The sequence below is a fragment of the Artibeus jamaicensis genome, unplaced genomic scaffold (genome assembly GCF_021234435.1).
Source record: "Artibeus jamaicensis isolate MK-2021 breed Jamaican fruit bat unplaced genomic scaffold, CSHL_Jam_final contig_388, whole genome shotgun sequence".
Lineage (NCBI taxonomy): Eukaryota > Metazoa > Chordata > Mammalia > Chiroptera > Phyllostomidae > Artibeus > Artibeus jamaicensis.
Genome location: NW_026521813.1, coordinates 8,168,919 through 8,189,982, shown reverse-complemented (window position 1 = coordinate 8,189,982; position 21,064 = coordinate 8,168,919). Strand labels below are relative to the sequence as shown.

Genomic DNA, 21,064 nt, shown 5'->3' with positions numbered 1-21,064 from the left:
GCTCAGAATGTGTGAGGGGACAGTAGCGGGGAGAGAAGTAAGCTGTTGTCATACAGTGAGGCCAGTAAAAGAGAAGTGTGCGCTGGATAGAGAGGGGCAGAGAAAAGGGAGTGATGAACTTAGTCTGGGGATCATAGAGATGTACACTCTGCCCCGGCCGGTGTCACTCGGTTGGTTGGAGTGGCATCCCCTCACCCAAAGGTTGCAGGTTTGATTCCTGGTCGGGGCACATACCTAGGTTGTGGGTTTGATCCCCAGTTCCTACTATCTCCTGTCTGGGCACGTCGAATTCCTGTGTTCCAGCATGGGTGCTAGGCAACCAATGGTGCTGTCATGGATGTTTCTCTACCCTCCTCTCTTTTTCTTCTGTCTCTAAAAGTGATGGAAAAAATGCCCTTGGGTGAGGATAAAAGAAAATGTCGGCTCTGAGCTCAGTTTTACGGGGCTCTGTCTCCGATGTGAATAACCCCTTGCTCTTGTCATTTTGGAGGGTGGCGGTAAGGGGTGGAGAATGGGACCGCTGCGACTTTTCTTCATTGGTACTAAGTTCCCTCTGCGTTTCTTCTTCGTCCACACCCTTGGCTGGTAATAAGACCTGACATTTCTCTTCCTGCCTGCTCCATTCAGGCAGGCGAGTTTTGTACCTTCAAATTTCACTGCTTGTCTATTTAATTGCACATATATATTTGAGGAACTTGTCAGGGAATGCAGAATCCATCTTCTGAGTTACATCATTGAAAAATCTTGTGTCTCAGAATAAAAACTCTTATTAAGACTTTATGTCTTTATCAGGTGGCACAGAGAGAGCCCTGTGGACTCAGGTACGCAGCAGACATTCTAACACCGGAGCGGCGCAGAAGGTGGCGTCTGTCATGTTCCGGGAGAGTAATGTGTGCATTCAAAACAAAAATAAAAATAACAAAGGAGAATTGCCCCAGAATTGATAGCAATCATGGTTGATACTAGGAATAATCAAGGAATGGTAGAATTGAGAATAAGTAAATGTACAGGTTGGATTTCCCCTAAATATGTAAAAAGGCACTGAGGTTAGAAGTGAATGTTTTATGAGGCTCTTGCTATTTGTTTAAAATTCTTTCTGTTTTTTTTTTTTTAATTTAATTTATTTATTTTTAGAGAGAGGGGAAGGGAGGGAGAAAGAGAGGGAGAGAAACATTAGTGTGTGATTGCCTCTTATGTGTCCCCTACTGGGGACCTGGCCTGCAATCCAGGCATGTGCCCTGACTGGGAATCAAACCAGTGACCCTTTGCTTCATAGGCCCGTGCTCAGTCCACTGAGCTACGCCAGCCAGGGCTTTTTAAAAGATTTTATTTCTTTATCTTTAGAGGGGAAGGGAAGGAGAGAGGGAGAGAAATATCAATGTGTGGTTGCCTCTAGTGCGTCCCCTGCTGGGAACTGGCCTGCAACCCAGGCATGTGCCCTGACTGGGAATTGAACTGCGATTCTTTGGCTCGCAGGCCTGTGCTCAATCCACTGAGCTACACCAGCCAGGGCTGTTTTTTATAATTTATTGTTTTTTATGAGACTTTAGTAATACGGAAAGCACTTAAGCTCTGGTCTTAAAAATATCATGGTTGTCCTTTGTGAAACTATGATTTTGTCCATGTACAAATTATATTTGTTGAGTTGCAAAACAGTTAAGTGAACAATGTCAATGAGCTTACTAACTGGAGGTGTGAATGGGGTAATGATCTAGAAAATAGAGAACTGAAGCTGGAAGAAGATACCGAAGACAGATTTCTTTCTCGTAAATTTGAAAACAGAGAGTAGCAAGCAAGATTGGTAACCAGAGCGTTATCTTCTATAACCATGCCATCAAAAATTCCACAGTTATGGCAGTGATTATTAAAGCTGAACTAATGGAGAGAAGATGCAATAATGTTCAGTCTTTGAGGAACAAACAAACTCGTGGCTTCGGGTTTTGTCAGGGCAGTTTTAATCCCTAAGAGGTAGATAGAATAACAATTTGCATTCATAGTTTTTTTTCTCCCAAGTAGCTTAAATCTTTAAGTACATTTTCATTAATTCTTTGGACTACCTTTCAGTTTTGTTTAAAATATTAAGAAGGAAATTGTCTCTACTTTTTGAGGATGGCTGAAAAAGATGGTGTATTGAAAGTGATAGAAATTAATTTTTTACCTTGATGACTGCAATGTTTTGTGTGTTTCTCCTCTCATTTCTTAACACTTTGGTCAAGGAATTTTTCCTTCAGTAAGTATATATCAATTGCATACTGTGTGTTAGGCCTGAGGTGGTGTGCACTTGTGTACAAACACACACACACACTAAATTTGAAACTGTATTTTCCTTTTCAGTTTCATGTGGCGCTGAATCATTCTTCTTAGGTCAAGAAGCTCTGAACTTGGCCAATTTAGCTGAAGAACTGGCCTGCTGGGTGACGGTGTTTGTGGTCATGGTGATAGAAGCAGGTTTCTAGTCAGCACTTACTGTAAGCCAGCCACTATTAAATTTTAATGTGCATTGCCAATTTAATCCTGTCTGTAGCATTATGAGATGGTCAGTAACATGAGTTTTGCAGAGGAGGAAAGTGAGGCTTCGAAAGGTAAAGTAGCTTATCTGAGGTCACGGTACTGGTGGCTGAGCCAGAATTCTAGGCCATGGTATTGCATCCATGGTTTCTCTGCTCGTGATCTTTCCTGATGTTTTCCTCTTTACAAGAAGTGGCACAAACATGATTTCCTTTTTCATTTTTGGATCAGTGTTGATGAGCATAAATGTGTTAATCAACCCCTTACTCCATAGCCACGGTAGAATTGGGGATTTTATCACTTAGAAATGTCTTAAACAAGTTGTTTAAGATATTTAACTGACGTGGGGGTTATTTTCCTGACCCAGCCTGAGACAGGGGCTTGCTTCCCATACTGCAGTGGCTCAGCAGTGTCAGGGTATGTCTCTTAAATCCTCTTGTTCCTTCCCTCCTGGCTATGCCACTGGGTTGCAGGATGCCCGGCTGCTTAGCTTCCATTGCCTGCCTTCTTTAGGATGAGCACCTGCCTCTGCTCCTCTTCATCAGGGGAGCAAATGCTTTCTCAGAATTTTCATCCCCTATTCCTCTTTCCTAGCAAAGTGCTCTGTATTTTTTGTTTGACTGAAACCTGTGCCTCCTCGCTGCCTTTGTTTGGGAGAGTGTAGATGAATATTTCACTTCTTCAGCCACTTTGGTAGAGGCAGGCAGGGGATTAGGTGATTGAGGAGCAAAGCTGCAGGTTTGCCACAAGATTGGTGAGCTCTCCTGAATTTGGGTGAGATGAAATGTACTTACCTGTAGATGGATTAGAGGAGGACTTTCTTAATGTGTACCTGGTGGGCATGAGTTGTATTCCATAGTGGATGATAGTACTAGGAGGTGACAGTATAGCTGCTGAGTTAATGGAACGTACCTTTATCTTCAGCTAAATGGACTGGTGATCACAAGTGGTGAAGAGAGGAGAGGCTTTGGGGGAAAGGAGCTTGAGATTTATTTTTGAGAGAAACTGTGTTCAGAGAGAGAAAATGGGAAATCAAGAATGTGCTGAATCCATGTGAGACTTGTATGTGGTAGGGGCTAAGTAATAAGTTACTAGCCTGTGTTTTGTTTTGTTTATAGCATGAATTTTGAAATGATTAGATTGGTGTTATCTTTATCACTTGGATCACCAAGTCCAGACTGATTACTCAGGAGCGGTGGAGTGGGGGTTGTCACTGTCCAGATGTTCTTGGGAATGGGTCGTCTCTGATTCTTCCTGCTCTCCTGTCCCAAGTCACTAACTGTGGCTGGAGAAAGTAGCCACGGGAGGTGGAAAAACAGCCTTTGATGTGACTTACAGCCCTCTGAATTTGTATACCTGTGTAAAGGAAAAGTCTGCAGACAGTGGAAGATGTTGGAACAAATGAAAAGTTATTATTGTCATTCACTTTGTGGGGCCTATGTGCCTGGCAGGTGACAAAGTAGCCCTTAGCTATATGTTATCTAATAAGTATATTTTCACTGTAAAAATAAGTTCCTTTTTTCATGATTCTGTCATGTTAGGTTGCTCCATTGACTGAGGTCCCTTAATTCATTGTTGTTTCAGAACAGGGACTTGTGCTGTCTTTGTGTTTGTGTGTGTGTCTGACAAATTTTATATGAGCTTAGCCTTGGCTGCAGACACTTGGCTGCCGTAAATATTTTTACTGTTCAAACCCTCTGTCTCAGTTAAACTCTTTGTATCCTCATTCCCACTTTCTCTACTCACCCTACAACCTACCCACCCTGTGTCTTATGTTTCCTATACTAATCTTCTTATTATCACTAATATATGCCATGATCTTTCAGCTCAGAGCCTTGTGTCTTAGCTTCTCTTCTCCATATTTTTTTCCTGATTTTATTATTGTGGTAAAATACACGTAACAAAACTTACTGTCTTAACCATTTTTCAGTGTACAGTGCAGTGGTAGTTAGCAGCTCACATTGTCACGCAGCCACTGCCACCTCCCGTCTCCAGAGCTCTCTTCATCTTGCAAAACTGAAACTCTGTCCTATTAAAAAATAACTCCCATGTTTCCCTTCTCAGCTCTTGGCAACCACCATTCTACTTTATTTCTTTTCATCTTTCTTTTTCTCCAGTCCTCAGTCTTTGATAATCACCATTCCAATCTCTGTTACTATGAATTTGTTCTTTCTTTTCTTTTTTTTAAAGAGCGCACATGTAAGACCATGCATTATTTGTCTGGCTTTTTTCACTTAGCACAAAACCCTCAAGGTGTATCCATTTGTTGCAAGTGGCAGGATTCACCTTTTTTCCCTAAAGGCTGAATAATATTCCTGTGTGTGTTTGTGTGTATGTGTTTATACATATATATTTTTATCCATTCATTTGTCAGTGGATATTTAGGTTGATTCCATATCTTGGCTAAGGAACATGCATATCCCTTTGAGATAGTTTATTTCATTTGAATTGCAGTGTCTTTGAGTAAACAGTACTCAGACCACCTGTGCTCTTTATAAAATAAAACTAAATTCTCTTTCTTCAGTATGAGTCTAATATAGTCTTTGGAAATGCACTTTTCTCTTTTGGTACCTCTTAACTCTTCAGCCATATTTCTGGTTATGTGTCTCTTCTCTTTTCCTTGTGTTTTGTTAAAATTTCTCTTAGTGGTAAAGCAAGGCCAGGCATGAAGAGCTGGGAGGGTGAGGTGCGGAGGAGCTTATTAGTAAGTAACACTCATTTTGAGTGGAATAACATGAGGTGCTTATGTTAATATACCTTAATAAAAATAATGTGAGAAATACAGAAACAGTTGTTCAGTATATAAGTTCAAGGAATTGCTTTTGGGCTTTGTAGCCTACTGTATTATTATATTTTGGAACTCTGTGTTGCATTAGTATTTGGCATATAGGAAGTGCTTAGAAAGTGTGGACCTGCCAATTCATCTTCCAGTGATCCTCAGCTGTTTTTTGAAATTGCCTTGAAAGAATTATAAATATATATAATATTATAATAAATTATGAATTAATATATATGTGACAATGTATTATCACATAATACACAGGGGTGGGCAAAGCAGGTTTACAGTTATACAAATAAATAATACAATAATTAATAAATAATAATACAGGAGTAAACTGTTTCACATACAACTGTAACCTATTTTTACCCCTATGTATGATATATTATAGTATATTAAATGTAACATATCAAATATGTATATCGTTAATCATATAACAAGATCTTAATAAATATATCATTAATATTTTTAAAGAAATATAAATATAGTAAGAGCCGCACTAGGGGGAAGCCTGGCCACCGTATCTTTAGAGTTTGAATCTGGCCCAGCAGGGTATGCAGTTTAGTCAAGGAGGTGAACAAAATGTGCCTCTGCAGACACTACTGCATAATAAATACTTTGAGAAAGTAAATTGAGGATAAACAAGTCAGATTTTATTGGGGTTTTGTAGAAGTATAAAGGGAGAAGAAATGATAATCTACAGCGTATTTTAAAGTGTTGAAGATGTAATTAAGTGACTTTTGAAAACACTGCAGTTTCACATGTGGGGAAACTACGTGGTCCTGAGTTTCACGGGAGGTGAGTGTCCCGTGAGGGAGCGCTGTGCGCTGTCTTGCATCTGTGGAAACCCCCTTTTTCTGCTTCTGGTGATGATCTTCTGTAGTTTTTAGTGCTGGATCACAGCAATTTTTGTCATGTTTTTGTGCCCACATATAATTTATGATTCCTCTAGTTCAACTTGTAATTTTTGCATGTACCCTTGCTAAAAGTACATAATCCATGAATGAATAAAAAAAAATCTATGCGTGGTACTTGATATTTGACTAGCCAACAATTTGACGTTTATTTTGCTTCAATAAGTTCTTAACTTCTGAGAGTATCATATATTTGAGCCTACTCTTTTATTTCACAATAAAATTTAGTGTTAAATAGAATATTGTAAGTTATCTTTTAAAAATCAGGTTGTGGAACTTTTAAGGTTTCATATTATAGTGTCAGAAACTACTCAGTTTTACTCTTGGTTCATTGTTTATTATGTTTCTAGAATATTTCAACACATTTTATACTTAATTCATGTAGTTTGGACATGAATCCATGGTTCCTTGTGTAAATGCATACTCATATTTGCATATATTCTCCAATTTTATTTTTTAAACTTTTTCATCATGACTCTGCTAGTTTGTCACAATATTATGGTAACAAAGATCAGCAGCTTCTGGGAAGATGCATCTAGAAATAATAGGTAGTTTAATTTTAAAGTATCTTAGTCCCAATGGATAAGTTTTATCTTCAGTTTAGATAGTGTCTGTTTTTATATAAATTTCTAATTCTTCACCAAAGAAATATCCAAATGTTGATTATATCATACTTTTGGTAGAGAACACTTTAAGAATTAGGAGGAATTATTATATCTTTGCTGTTTCTACTATAAGCTCCTTTTTAATCTTAAGAGGTTCTGTTTTTTAAAAAATGAGGTAGAATTCAGATATATCATTATACTAGTTTCAGGCATTAGAACATAGCGATTCAATATTTGTATGTCCTGGGAAATGGTCACCACAGGAAGTCTAGTCACCGTACAGAGTTACAATTTTTTTCTCTTGTAATGAGAACTTTTAAGATTTACTCTTTTAGCAACTTTCGTATGTAATATAGTATTATTAACTATAGCCACTGTGTCATGCACCACGTCACCGTGACGTATTTATTCTCTGACTGGAGGTGTGTACCTCTTTACCCCCTTCACCCATCTTGCCCTTCCCGAGCGCCCTCCTTTCTGACAACCACTTATCTATTCTCTGTATGAGTTTTGTTTTTCTACTTAATTTATTTTTTTAGATTCCACATGTGTGAAGTCATATGGTATTTATCTTTCTCTGTTGGACTTATTTCACTTAGCATAATACCCTCAAGGTTTTGTAAGCTTTGTTAGTGAAAAACTGTTTTTGTCCTTTATATGTACTGCAGGCTGTTCTCTTTTCTAGGTCATCCTCTGGAAATTGTTCAAACCCCACCCCCAGAGGTGTGCATGTGCGTGTGTGTCCCTTAAAGGAACAGTGTCGGTTATCTTTGCTGTTATTAATTTGTTTGCTTTAACTGTGTTTAGTGTTTCTCTTTATGACCACCCTTGGCATCTGAGGCATTGAAACTGACATTTTGTTACTAAATGCTTCACAATAGGGCTTTTAATTCAGCATCTGGGCTTCAATTCATTTAAGTATCCCTTATCCTGATTTCACACTCTTAAGAGTCAGAGATACTTTTCCCCATGACTATTCAAGAAAACCCATCAAGCAGAGCAGAATAAAAACTAGTTGAAGCAGGAGTATGGGTTTTTGTCCTGTGTTACAGATTGGCAGCACATTCTTAGAAGACTAAGTACAGTGAAGATTAGAATCACATATTACACACTGTCCTTTGATTAGTAATATATGCAGATTATTTTTTAATGTTTATGAGGCCAGTGTTTTTCTTTTTAATATTGTTTTTCTTTTCTTTTTGTTTTTTAAGATTTTATTTATCTTTAGAGGGGAAGGAGAGAGGGAGAGAAACATCAATGTATGGTTGCCTCTAGTGTGTCCCCTGCTGGGAACTGGCCTGCAACACCAGCCAGGGCTTATTTTCTTATAATATGATTGGGACTATGCTTTTTATTAGTATCAGGTTTGAATTTTTAAAATAGTTTTATTGGGGTATAAATTAATACATGAAATTCACCAATTTCAAGTGTACAGTTGGGGGAGTTTTGACACATGTGTATGGCTGTGTGACCGTCACCATAAGCAAGAGATGAAATATTTTCTTCACCCTCATCCCCCAAAGTTCTCTTGTGCTTTTTAGTAGTTCATTCCCTCTTCCCAACCCTGGAACACTCATTATTATGAAAATTTTATCTGTTTTATAATTTCATATAAATTGAATTATATAGTATTTATCCCTCTGTGTTTGGCTTTAAAAACCCTGCATGATATTTCCAGTATTTGTGTCACTCCACATATTGGTAGTTCATTGTTGCTTTTTACTGTTGTGTAGTATTTCATTGTATGAATGCACCGGAATCTACCCAGTCCGCACTCGATGGCTGTCTAGATAGTGTCTGGTTTTGGGCTACTGTGGATAAAGCTGCTGTGAACACTCGGGTAAACACCCGTGGGGTTGCTGAGTTGTAGGGTGCGTGTGTGCAAAGTATGTTTAACTTTATGAGAAACTTCCAAACTGTGTTGAAAGTGGCAAGACCCTTTTGCCTTCTCAGCAGTAGCGTACAGGTTACGGTTACTCTACATCCTTCCCAGACGTTGGTATTGTCAGTTTTATTGATTTTTATTTTTTAAAACTTGAGATAAAATTGACATATAACATATTAACTTTAGATGTATAACATAATGATTCAGTATTTGTATACATTGTAAACGATAACAGAGTAAGTCTGGCTAACATCCTTCACCACACAGTTACAATTTTTTTATATTGAGAACTTTTAAGATTGACTTTAGAGTTTTAAATTCTAACCATTTTCGTGTGTGTACGATGCCGTCTCATTTAATTTCCACTTGCTGAATGACTAATGATGAACATCCTTTCAGTCCTTATTTGCGTTTCATATATTTTCATTGTTAAAGTGTCTGTTCATATCCTTTTGCAATTAAAAAAATCTGGGTCGTTTGTGTTCTTGTTATTGGGTTTTATGAGTCCTGTATATATCCTTCAGATAAGTTATGTATTTGTGTGTTTGCATGTGTTTATACATATACATACACACACACACCATCCATATAACAACTTTCTGAAGAATGTAATAGAACTCATAAAACATACGTATACATGAATGTGTGTTTATGTGTGTGTACATTTTGAATATTCTCTCCCAGTCTGCACTTGCCCTTTTATTGCTTTAATGATAGCATCTTTTGAAGAGCAAAAGTTTTAAGTTTTGATTCATTCCATTTTATGAGTTTTTGAATGGTTTATTTTCTAAGAAATAGTTACCAAACCCAAGAGCACAAAGAATTTCTCTTATATTATGGTTTTAGCTCTTTCTTAGCTCTATGATCCATTCTGAAGTAATTTTAAGATATTACTTCAGGTAATATCTTAAAGGTCAATATTTATTCTTTTTTCCCATATTGATTTCAAGTTGTTTCAGCACCACCAGTAGAAAGATTGTCCTTTCCCTGTTGGATTACCTTGGCACATTGTTGAAAATGATTTTCTCATGTGAGCGTGGGTGTGTTTCTGTGCTATGTTGTTCTTTTGATGCATATGTCTGTCCTTATAACTGTTGCCTTTTGGTTACTGTATCTTTTTAATAAGTTTTGAAATCAGGTTAGCATGTGCTAATTTTTATCTTTTTCTAAAATTGTTTTGGCTCTCTTTGTCTTTGTATTTCCGTGTACATTTCAGAATCAGCCGGTTAATTTTTACAGAGAAGTCTGCCAGAATTTTGATTGGGATTGCATTGAATATGTAGATCAATTTGGAGACAGTTGCCGTCTTAACAATATTGAGTCATTTAATCTACAAAGGTGGAATATATCAAATTTATTGGGGTCTTTTAAAATTTCAGTACTGTTTTGTAGCTTTTATTGTAGAGTATTTTATATTTTGTTTCATTTATTTCTAAGTATTTTATGTTTTGGATGCTTTAATAAATAGCATTAATTTTTTTCACTGTCAGGATTTTTGTTGCTAATAGATACAGATAGAATTTTTAAATATTTCCTTTGTATCTTGCAGTTTTGCTAACTTGGCTCATTAATTTTAGTAGTCTTTTGGTAGATTCTTTAGTATTTTCTACATAGATGCCCATGTGTTCTGTAAATAAAGAAAGTTTTACTTTTTCCTCCTGATCTGTGTGCCTTTCATTTTTCTCGTCTATTGCACTGGCTAGCACTCCTCGTTCAAGTCAAACAGAAGCGGTCAGAGTGGCACGTCCTGCCCGGCAGCCGATCTGGGGATGCATTTAGTCTTGCACTGTTAGGTTTGATATTGGCTGTGGGTTTGTCATCGATGTCCATCGATCAGGTTAAGGAAGGTTATTTTTGTTCTCAGTTTGCTTATTTTTTATTGCAAGGGTTTGTTATGAGTGGATGTTGAATTTTATCTAATAATTTGCGCATTTATTCATTTATTGAGATGATCATTTGGTTTAGAAATAATTTGTTTAGTCTCTTAATGTAGTTGATTATTTTTTATTGCTTATTTGTTTATTTTGGGGTCCTTTATAGATGTTCCTTTGATGACCCTTTTCCTTCTTACCCCCATTATCACCCTTTCTATGGTCACTGTCAGTTTGTTCTTTATTTCCGTGTCTCTGGTTCTGTTTTGCTCACTTGTTTGGTTTTTTTTTATTCGGTTCCACTTATAGGTGAGATCATATGGTATTTGTCTTTTACTGCCTGGCTTATTTCACTTGATTTTTTTTTAATATAGATTTTATTTATTTATCTTTAGAGGGGAAGGGGAGGAGAGGGGGAGAGAAACATCAATGTATGGTTGCCTTTCATGCATCCCCTGCTGGGAACTGGCCTGCAGGGAACCGGCCTGCAACCCTGGTGTGTGCCCTGACTGGGAATCGAACCGTTATTGTCTGGTTCGCAGGCCTGAGCTCAATCCACTGAGCTACACCAGCCAGGGCTTTCACTTGATTATTTTTTAAGAATATTTTATTTATCTTTAGAGGGGAAGGGAAGGAGAGAGCGAGAGAAATATCAATGTATGGTTGCCTCTTGTGCATCCCCTGCTGGGAACTGGCCTGCAACCCAGGCATGGGCCCTGACTGGGAACCAAACCGAGATCTTCTGGGTGACCCGTGCTCAATCCACTGAGCTATACCAGCCAGGGCTCACTTGATTATTTTTTAAAGTATTAAGTCAGTCATGCATTCTTGGGATAAACCTACTATGTCAAAGTATATTTTCTTTCTTTCTTTCTTTCTTTCTTTCTTTCTTTCTTTCTTTCTTTCTTTCTTTCTTTCTTTCTTTCTTTCTTTCTATTGCTGAATTTTTGCTTCATTGTTCATGAGGAATATTGGTTTAGAGTTTTTTTAACTATCTGATTTTGATGTCAGGTTAATGCTGGTCTTATAAAATGAGTTGGAGAATTGTTTCCTCTTCTATATGCAGTTTATATAGTAGTGTAGTGTAAAACATACAATTTAATTATATATGGAATAATATAAATTACCCTCAACTTTTTCTCTTATTTTCCCTTAAAACAGATCTTAACTAAGTTTGTGTTATAAGCTGGTTTAATATTTTATAATTAAAAGTGAATATTTTAAGTACTACGATTTTTAAAAGCATAAGTGAAAAAGTGATTTAAAAATTGGTATGCTAATTATTTTAGGGCAGTAGGATTTTTCATAGAATATTTGGGAAAATTTGGAAAGTGTATGAATGTGTGGAGACAAATTTATATAGTGTATTACTGGTGACATGGTATTTAACATTTGGAATCTGTCATCTTAACATTTCACAAGCATTTTCTGAAAATGTAATTTATATTAATAGGGCTTTTATGACTACGTACTCTATCTTGTGGAGTTACAATAATTTGCTTTTCTATATCTTTGATATTGGAATTTTACCACTTCTGATGTTCTTATGTAATTTAAATTTTTGTGTAAGCCTCTATTTTTATTCTGAAATCTTTAGATAGTTAGAAATTAAATTCTTGGGTCAAAAAGTCTAAATATTTTAAAGTTCTTGATGCCTTGATGCATTTAAGGAACTGCTTTTCTGTATATTACTTCAGTATGTACTGTCTCAAGCAGTGTACAAGAATATTTATTTCAGTTCTTCAACAGTATAGAATTTTACAATTAAACTCTTGGCTAATAAGATAGGTAAGAAGTAGTATCTTATTGCTCTTAGTCCCATTTCTTTAATTACTTGGGAAATATTTTAAAAACTATCTTGAATATTTTTAGAATACTCATTCTGAGGAGTTATACAACAAGAGTATTAAAGGGGAAATATATGGAAAACAAGTTTCTGAAGTAAAATGAATAGAAATAGAAAAATGAAAGCATAAAGTTATACAGGGGTGTCCAGCATTTTGGCATCTCTGGGCCACACTGGAAGAAGAAGAGTTGTCTTGGGCCACACGTTAAATGCACAAACACTAATGAAAACCGATGAGCAGAAAAAAGGTTTTAAGTAAGTTTACGATTTTGTGTTGGGCCGCCTGTGGCCTGCAGGTTCAGGTCGAATGCCCCTGCTAGAATTTATATATCCTCAGGAAAGGGAAAGGGATTTTAGCTTATATCAAAAGGTCTCATAGTTTAATAGGAAATGAATAGAGTGATGCAAGTACTGTGATTCGCCTATCCGATTTCTTCAAAATGTGCTAACACTTTATAAACTTAATGAATCTCAATACTTATAAATTTGCTTTTTATGGCTTATATCATTGATGAAAGTTTTTGCTACCTGTTACTTAAAAGTGTCTAGAGCACAGAGAGACCTTGTTCAGTCTCAACTATGATAATGAGCCACTCAAAATTAGTAATTTGAAAGAAGTGAAAGAAAATAGCAGTGAAATGCACAAAGTGTGTGAAGCTATAGGTAGAAAATTTTGTCTTTATAGTAAATTTGATAGACAATACAATTTAAGAACATGGGTGACTAGGAAAAACTTAGAGGAGAAGGAGACATGGAGGGGAGTAAGTTTGAATTGAAGTATGTTTTAGTGGGTAAAAGAAAATGTGAACTTTTAAATAGAAATTTGGTGTATATCTTTTTTATAATAGGTAAATTTGTTTATAACCTGTTTGTTTCCATGAAACATCTGAGGCAGCTTACAATAAAACACATTGATTGAAGTATTAAGATAAAAAGAGAGTTAGCACTAATGCAAAATTGTAACTCTTAATTGTCAACAGGGATGTTGTGTTTGTACTTAATCTCCTGGGAATACAGGCAAATAGGAAACTAATCATTTACATAGGAAAGAGGGACTGTACCAGCTTCTGAAATCTAAGACTTAAGGCCTATGCTGTGCCAATTAAGCAAAAATTTTTACTGATGGAAGAACACATATGAATTAATCTAAAAACAGTAAGTTATCAAAATGGTCAAATCTTCTACTATATTTGAGACTTCTGTTAAACTTTATAGTAGATGTGATCTGAACTGTTATTTACCAGGTCTGTCCAGAAAAAAGTCCAGCTGTTGCTAATATAATGAGAATGGTTTTTTTTTTATATTGATGTAACCTGGCAGCCAAGGAAAGTGGACTGGAATGCACACACGTGAACATTAACGACTTCGCTGTGCTAGTCACTGTAGTAGTGGGGGCAGTAGACACCGTTCAGTGAGCATGTGTACTGTGTGGCCTGTCACATTCAGAGTGACTGAGTGAGTAGAGCAATGGATCTGCATCAAATTCTGCATTAAGTTTGAACATTCGTCCTTGAAAACTATTCAGATGACTGAGAAACCCCCCTACAGCCCAGATTTGGTGCCCTGCAACTCTGGCTTTTTCCAAAACTAAAATCACCTTTGAAAGGTAAGAGATTACAGACTATTGATGAGATTTGGGAAAATATGATGGGGCAGCCAGTGGTAACTGGGAGAACTGTGTGAGGTCCCCAGGTGCCCACTTTGAAGGGGATTTAGGTGTCATTGCCCTATGTACAATGTTTCCTGTATCTTCTTCAATAAATGTCTCTTTTCCATAGTACATGGCTGGATACTTTCCGGACAGACCTTATATATATTTTGGTATTTATGTTTTTGTCCCATCTATGTAATGTTCACTGAGAAGCTACTATACATACACTCAGCATGTTGTCAGGGCTTTGAAAGGATAGCGGTCCACTTAACATAGTCTCTATATCATGAAAGCTCAAATTCTGGGCAGGAAGGCAAATGAACAACAGGAAACATTTAGAAAATAATTCAACATAAGTTCTAAGATGTCTAAGGTACTTATACTTATGTCGATGTGTGAACTATGCAAATTACTTTATCTGGGTTCTGTGGCATCTGATTAAGTGGAAAATAAGTTGTGGGCTGGGAAGACGTTCTGTAGGAGAGACACTGTGACAAAGGTGAGGTCCCGCTGGTGTTTGTGTTTTGGATTCGGTTCAGGGTCCATATGACATTAGAGTGGAGAATATGAGGCCACTTTTCATATTCTCTGCAAAGGATGGTCACAAAAGGTAGTTCATAAATGATACTCATTTGAAGAACGTGAGCATTTTTATGCCAATTGAGAAGCAGATCTAAAAAGAATAGATTGTTCTTTTTCATCTTTGAGTTCTCAATGCTTAGCATACTAGTTGGCATATTATAAAGGATTAATAAATACTCTTTTTTTTTTGTCTGTTTGCTGTTCCAATTGGGTGTTTTCTGCTTCCTTGTTTTTCAAAGTTCTGATTTGATCCTCTGCTTCATCTAATCTTCTGATTTCTTCCAGTATATTATTCATTTCAATTGTTTTCTTCATTTCTGACTGTTTTTTTATTGTTTCTGTGTCCTTTTTTGTGTGCTTATTATCTCCTTGTTGAAGTTCTCACCGAGTTTATCTGTTCTTCCTCTGACTTTTTTGAGCATCCTTATAACCAGTGTTTTGAATTCGGTATCTGGTAGATTTCTTGCCTCCATTTTATTTAGTTCTGTTTTTGAAGTTTTCTCCTGGTATTAATAATGTTTATTGAATGAATGACTAAAAAGAGAAAAAATGGGAGAGCGGTGTTCTATAACAATTGATAAGAGAAATAAAATACTAATTAAGTGAAAAGAAACCTTTTGAAAGAGAGTTTTAAAGGAAGGGATTGGGTGAGTAGAGTTGTTAATTTTTCTAAAATAGTTTTGGTGGTAACTTATCAGTATTCTTTTTGTTAGACTCTAGTTTACCTTCTATATGTAAGTGAAGCAATAGTAATTTAAAGGACCTTGTATATACTTACAAAGCAATCTCATATATGGAGGTGTTGGTCACTAATCGGATAGCGAAACCACAGATTTTGGTTTGCCGAAAGTAGTAGCTGCTGAAGCATTGCTTCTTAATGATCAGAATTCTTTGATTACCTTCTTTATTACCAGTCAGCATACGGGACTGTTGAATATTTGATTATTTCTGGCACCCAGTATAGTATCCAACACGGTATTATGGAATATGTGAACTACTGTTTCATAAGGGCTTTCTATGTAGGAGGTGTGGAATAGAAGTGCTAAAAGGCAGGATTCTTGCTCTGAGAGGCTTATATACAATTCCAGTTGATATGAACAAATAAACAGGTGACAATTAGTATGGCATAGTAAAACCATTACTCAATAGCTATGCCTGTTGAGTGAGGAGAAGGAAGAGATGTCCAACTTGATAAAGATTGTGAAAGCAATACTGATTAATCTTTAGAAGGAAGATGAAGTTCATAAATTTACCCAACCACGTTTTACTGGTTAAGAAAGAAAAGGAACTATGCATTCCCTTTCTTCTGACAAGTATGTGTGTAGCTGTCTAGATCCTTGCTAATCTGTTAGAGCACAAGTATTATAAATTATTATTTTAACAGTGATTTAGCTTCATTGCAAATATGTGAATATTTATAGATACAAGGTTGCCATATGGCAGCTCTGAGGAAAATTGTAGTGTAAAATAGATGCTAAAAAAGGCTGCACCAAACAAAGGAGAATAGGAGGTATTTATTCATAAGAAGGCTTAAAAATGGCCATATACAAGTGCCATAATAAGACGATTGAATGGAGAAAATAACTAGGCAGAAGACTACATTTACATTAGACTAATGTAGGGGAAGTTTTAGGGAGGAAATTCAAGTAGGAAAAGTGTGTATTAGTCAAAAGGTTTTTTTTTTTAGAAAAGAAGTCTAGGTCTAAATTAAAAAGTTAATGGAAGAATTTAGAGTCTGGATAAGGACTCAATTTAAAGATAGTAATGGAATAGCATTATGTTTCCTATGCTTTTATATTCCTATTCATTCATTAAATAATTCATGTGTGCCTCCTCAGTTTGTAGTCTATAAAGAGGAACTTAGGAAGCATTTTTCATATTTTAGTTTTGCCCAGTCAGTCAGAGAGAGGTTAGTTATTTGCTTGCCAAACCTGGTTTTCTTTCCTGTCTCTGTTCATACTCATGTATAAAAGTGATGAGGATGAGGAAGAACCAGTTTTCCTTACTCTTAGGAATGTACTTTTGGAGCACATGCTTTTGTATTTATAAACAGCTTACTTCTCTGAGATATTCAGCTTTCCAAAGAATTAAATATTTGGCATGAATTCTGTGTGCGTGTTTGTGATGGTGGAGGCAGCACCAGGCGAATGTTGCCACTGGTGAATTTGTTAGGACACCGTTGCACTATTCAGATAAGAAGTGACAAGAACTCAGGCTGGAGTGGTGACAGTGGGGACAGAAGGAGAGGGATGACTGTGAGAGATGTGCCCTGGCATCTTGGGGGCCAGTTGATGATGGGGAATGGCTAGCCCAGGAGGATGGGGGGAGGAGAATGTGGGAAGTAGCCCATCAAGTCCTGGTTTTCAAAGGCTATGTAGAAGTCAGACTTACTTTTGATTGGTTTTGGTATCTAAGAGGATTCACTGTGGTGTCTGGAACACAGCAACAAGAGTGCCTTGTTACTGCTGACACTTAAAGTCTGTGATGACATTAATGTGGGTTTTGGGTGGGTGCCCTTGTGTGGGGGAGGACCTAGGTATGGCTGGGGGAGGACCTAGGTATGGCTGGGGGAGGACCTAGGTATGGCTGGGGGAGGACCTAGGTATGGCTGGGGGAGGGGGTGTTGGCCTTAGGTGGAGGGGATGGGCAGTACTCAGGCAGAAAACTTGGATTCTAGTCAAGTAACCTGGGCCACAGGGTATGTCCAGGACCAGCACCAAATTCTGACAGGATTTTGGATAGCTCTGTTGCAAGCTAGGAGGCAGGGGCAGGAGGAAGGAGTGGTATGTAGTAGTTGCATTCATATTTAACCTTACCTTTTGAATAGTCTTTTTTATATTTGGTAAAATTTTCCTAATGCAAGTTTAGCCTTGCTAATAATATGTAGGAGGCATTCATGCCAACATAGAAGGCATTACTCAAATTTGCACTTTCTTTTGTCATCAGATCAGGGGCATATGATTTAGACTTCACCAGTGAGACTCACCTCGCATACGACTTCGTCTGGAATGAGGGAACAGACTCTGCTTAGAGCTTCCATTTTTGCTGGTGGCGGCAGTGGCTTCCCAGCGGTTGCCCTGTGGACTTCCCGAAATGGTGGTCGTGGTGGGGTTTCTCTAGTTCTCTGTGGGGCAGCAGCACTGGTGGCCGTTTTCTAATCAGTCCTGTTTTGTGGCTTGATTTGAAAATTGTTCCTGGAAAGTTAACTTTGAGCATCATTCTTCCTCTTTCCAACAGTTCCGTGAGATACCCAGAAATCTCTTAAGAAACTCCTTTTCTGCCCATCAGACTGAGTTATTAGCCTGTTTTATGTTGAACTGAGAACCCTAGGTACTTTAGGAGATAAGGCATCAGATAAAGACAAAGCTTTTGATGCCTGCTAGGCTTCATCAGATTCCACCTAGTAACTGGTTGGAGCTGAGCCTGTGGGTGTCAGCCAAGTCAGCTCCTGCTGCTGCTGTAGTAGCAGGGGTGGCTGGGGGTAGACCCCATCAGTGGGGACTTGTTTCAGATTGTATTTTGGGGTGAATCGTGTGTGAGAAGAAGATATCTTCTTTTGCCCTTCTAGGCTCTTTCAGCTGCTCTAGTAGTTAAATCTGTATGAGATAGATCAACAATAGAAAATAAGCACATTTAATTACATATGTATGGGAACCCCGCATACACGAGAGGTTCAAAGATGGAAAGTTATAATGAGGCATTCTGAGCTAAGCAGGAGGGAAGGTACCTTGTGGCTTCAGAGTAGGGGGAGGGGAGGTCATTTGAAGATGGTAAGGAGAGTGGATGTTCAATAATTGGGTGTGCGCCCTGCCCTGTGGAAAAGTCATGAAAAGTTAATTCTGGAGCTAACACTTACTATGGACAAGGCCCTAAATTTAAATTTTTAAGAGAGAGGTAAAAGTTTCTCTCTCTTAAAAGAGAGCCTGCAGGCTCTCAGTTGCCTCAGTTAGAAATGATTCACATGCCAAAATGGCACACCTTGTTGGGGCCTGTCCAGAACGCCTGCAGCTGGAAGAGACATGGGAAGTAACTGGAGTGGTAAGTGGTCTGTTTGCATGTCGGGAGTGTGCAACAATGATTTTAGTTTTGGACATGTTTAGTTTGAGATGCCAGTGGAAATACTCACTTATGGAGATATCTGGCTGTTGAACTTGGATGAGAGTGCAGCAACACTGGAGCACCAAGGGCAGCAACATGGAATGTGGAGAGAGGAGGGTTGAGGACAGACTTTTTGGGAATGTTCATATTTATAGGAAAGATGGGTGAAGGCAAAAAGAAGAAGCCTGAACATGAGTGTTCTGGAAGGATGGAAGAGAACTCGGTATACTATTTGAGAAGCTCAGAGAGGGTGGAATTGCAAGGAGCAGACAGTCTTTAAGTCAGTAGTATCAAACCCTAGAAAGGAGAGTCAAGACTCAGAAGGGCTGAGTCGAATGTTTGTGACTTTGGAGAAAGTCAAGGGAAAAGGAACAGCACCCGACAGTAGCAGAGTGAAGGACGGAGGTGATGCCTGCAATGAAAGAGGTTAGTGGGAGATTTGTCAAATTTTGTTACACAGACTTGGAATCCAAATCATAAAATAGATTCTGAAACCAGAGAACAGCCCATATCTTTTTCCTTACCAGATTTTTATCAGGCTAGTTGTTAAGTTTGTCTGTCTACTGCATTGATAGATCACATTCTTTTGTTTTAATGAGGCAACAACTCTGTAGTGTGAAAAACTTGGGAAAATATTTTGCTTACAATTTTAGCGCTCATTAAGCATTATTATGTAAACTGTAAACAAATGTTAGAGAATTTAAATGTTTGTGACATCTGTGTTTTGATTGTGAATGTGAAAAGTTTCCTTTTGTAAGTATTACAATGATCACTCTTAATGGTTTGACCTTGCTTTACATTTTTGCCCAGCTATCTGCAGCCTGTCTTTTCTTCCCTTTATTCCAGCTTTTTCTTCCCTCCTGCTCATTGACAGTGACTTCATTATTACTGAAGGAGAAGCTTGACTACTTTCGTTGGTTAGAGCCTCTGTTACTCAAGATTTTCATTTTTTCTGTATGTTGAAGTGTTGTCTTTTTATATTTTCATTTTTTCTATTTAAAAGAGCTGTCTCTTTATGTTTGATATTCTGATAGAATTTTTTTGCTTAAAGTAAAATTCCAAAGGCCTTAAATTGTGGCTGCAAAATAATCTAGAATAGATATCAGATTCTAAAGCAAGATGAGAAATTCAAAGATGCCAGTCTGAATTTACACGGAATTATTATCCACAAGAATGGATCTTGACTTGTACCAGTCTTAGAGATGTATCTTGCATTGTGATTTGAGCTATGGTATTTCATCAAACATACAGTTTAAATTTATAGAATTTTAATTTATTTGCCATAATATCTGCAGTCAAATAGAAGTCATTAAATTCAAAAAGTGTTTCTTAAATAAAGATTTATTTTTATGTTCTGTCAATTTTGGGCAGAGTGTTTTAAAATTGATTGCATTTCACTTTCAGTTTATGGAAGATGATGTGAATATTATTACCTATTGTAGAAATTTAAATTAAGGATTCTTCAGTGGTCATCTAGTTCAGAATCTAAACCCCTCTCTAAATTATTCCTTTATGTAAATGACAGTTTAAAGTACCTTTTAGTTTTTGGCTTTATCTGTGACATAATTCCAGACAGGATATCCGGGGAGAGTAATCTTCCTGGGTGCTGGTGGCAGAGAGGCACTCCTCCCCCCCCCCCCCCATGGAGGAAATCGGGCCCAGGGAGGCTGGCTTGCACCTGGGCGATGTCTGGTGTACAGTGATGTATACTGTGGATTTTGAATTTCTAACCTGATATTTACTTTGTTTTAATAAACTATTTTGACAGAGTTGTTTATAAGTCATAGTCTAAAAACTACCATTTTTTTCTTTTCTTTATTTTGCCCATAGCTATATTGGCTATGCTGACTACTGAAATTTAGAATTTTACTTAAAGACTAAGTTGCTATTACAAAAAAGAAATTTAAATAACTTTATTTGAACTAAAATGTCAACATTTCAATGACAATAATAGCATTTACATTTTTTCTTGATGGCATTTTTCCTTCTATAGCGTACTGCTGATATACAAATGATAGTGTTTTATGCTAAACAGGTTTTTCCCTCTAGATACAGCAGAACTCTGTTTACACCGTGACCTTTCAGAATAAATTGGCAAGCATGTCAGATGCTCAGAGCTAAGAAGGTTTGGAAAAATGTAGTTTTCTTCTGGTGAATCTTTGGGGTGCTGTGTTTACTTGAAATGTTAAATAATGAGCTAAAAGACCATGTTGAAGCATGAATATTTCAAAATGATGATTAACGAGGAGCTTGTCACTTGGAATTCGCTTCAGGTACCATGTTTCCAGTGTAGCCCGAAGTAATTCCTTGAAGCACAAGTAGATT

At 37.3% G+C, this 21,064-nt stretch overlaps 1 protein-coding gene and 1 pseudogene across 2 annotated transcripts in view; both read left to right on the top strand.

Moving 5' to 3' along the window:
- Positions 1-21,064, top strand: part of PRIM2 (DNA primase subunit 2) — a 283,700-nt gene that overhangs the window by 61,599 nt on the left and 201,037 nt on the right. The window lies entirely within an intron of this gene.
- Positions 417-21,064, top strand: part of LOC119042663 (proteasomal ubiquitin receptor ADRM1-like) — a 29,043-nt pseudogene continuing 8,395 nt past the window's right edge.